Here is a 1,766-nt window from a genome sequence, read left to right as displayed (position 1 = left end):
AATGGCATGTCTCAGCCTGGGCCCTTGAGTGACAGAAAGGAGGAAGAGACACCCCCACTATGAATGAAAATCCAAGTTCAATTGAATTAATGTATTCACGTTTCAATAGTATAAATGTTGGGATCCAGCCCCATCCGGTCCAGGCGTTCCAAAGGTGTGGAGGGAGTCAGCGAAGAAGGAAGGACACGGAGGCAGTGTTCAGTTGATCAGCATAGCCAGGTTCTCCCTTTATTGTCCTGTTACAACTGAATTTATACCATTTGATCCTATAAGCATGCCTCTATTGTTACATCATGGTATGTTTTGGGTCCTCCTTTGCTCCTTTGACCTTCTACAGTTCCTTGTTTTTATTTTTATTTTTTTTTAATTTTTTTTTTAGACTTAAAAAAAAAGTTTATTAGTGAAAGGGGCTGTGGGGTGGTGGGCTGGATGCTACGACAGCTGCCCCACCTTGTCCTCCTGCTGCATCTGGGTGATCTGCTGCTGCCGCTCAGCTGCTTGGCGCATGCGCATCATGACGACGCTTTCATAGTCCCTCTCTGACACCACCGAGCCGGGGCATCCTTGCCCTGGGGCCATCCCTCCAACCAGGAAATCTTCAGGGAATTATCAGCCAGGCCCACTTCATTCTGGACAGCCAGCTCCGCAGCCTTGATGGTTGCAAACTCTGCCACGGCGGTGCCTGCCTTCTTGCTGGAAAGTACCAGGTTGAGCACCTCTCCGTACTTTTGAAGAAGCTGCAGGAGGATATCTCTGGAGTAGCCGCCTTTTGACCCCTCCTCTCTGCACTTCCATTTTAGCTTTAGCTTGGGAGTTCCTTTGCCTTCAGGATTTTCTGCCTTTCCTCTCAACCTCTGCTCCTGTTCCTGGCGTATCTGCTCCTGCATCAGCCTCTGCTGTTTTTCCAGCTGCCGGGAACCCTCTTCTCAAAGGCGCTCGATCTCCTGCTCTAGTGTCCTGGTGCTCCGGCTCTCCTCCTCCTCCTCCTGGGCCTGGGCCTGAGCCTGCCGCTCCTGGGCCTCCAGGTCAAGCTTCACTTTCTTCCTTCTCTCATCTAGTTTCTGGGTCCTCTCTGCTGCCTGCTTCTTAGCTTTCCTGACCTTCTCATACTCGGCCCTGGCTGCAGCATCAGTCAGTACCTCCAAGGCCTGAGAAAGCTGGTGGAAGAGTTCAGCTGCTCTGGGATTATCCGGATTTTTGTCTGGATGGCAGGAGAGGGCCTTCTGCCTATACGCCTTCTTCACCTCTTTGACCGCCGCCTTCTCCTCAATGCCTAGCAGCGCATACAGGTCCATCTGTAAGAGCTCCTTGGCCACCGACATGGTTCCAACCCTGACTGGATTCAGGCACCAGTTGTTGGGGTGCAACCCCAGCAGGTCCAGGGGTTCCCAAAGGTGTGGACGGAGTCGGCGAAGAAGAAATGGCATGGAGACAGCGTTCAGTTGATCAGCAGCCTAGCCAGGTTCTGTAGTCAGGTTCTCCAGCCAGGTTCTGTCTTTATTCTCCTGTTACATCTGTATTTATACCAGTTGATTTTAATCCTATCCATTCTATTCCAAAGGTTAGGGCATTTGTTATCTGTTAAGCTACAAGGAAGTAACTGAAGGAGATTATCCTAAGTAAAGATTATGTAATTTAAGCGTGATTGTTCATAGTTAAAGTGATTAACTACCCACCTGGCACTTAGTTAAGGGGTTTTACTGGTTTATTCCCTTCGTTAGTCCTGTTAATCCCTAACTCCAAGGAAAAATCTCCACCTGGGGAAA

The 1,766-nt window shown here is 49.7% G+C and overlaps 1 pseudogene; it reads right to left on the bottom strand.

The window, feature by feature from the left end:
• Positions 1–383: 383 nt before the first annotated feature.
• LOC118662702 lies at positions 384–1,329 on the bottom strand (annotated as a pseudogene).
• Between the last annotated feature and the right edge of the window lie 437 nt (positions 1,330–1,766).

The sequence above is a fragment of the Myotis myotis genome, unplaced genomic scaffold (genome assembly GCF_014108235.1).
Source record: "Myotis myotis isolate mMyoMyo1 unplaced genomic scaffold, mMyoMyo1.p scaffold_m19_p_10, whole genome shotgun sequence".
Lineage (NCBI taxonomy): Eukaryota > Metazoa > Chordata > Mammalia > Chiroptera > Vespertilionidae > Myotis > Myotis myotis.
This window is presented reverse-complemented; position numbering and strand designations above follow the sequence as displayed.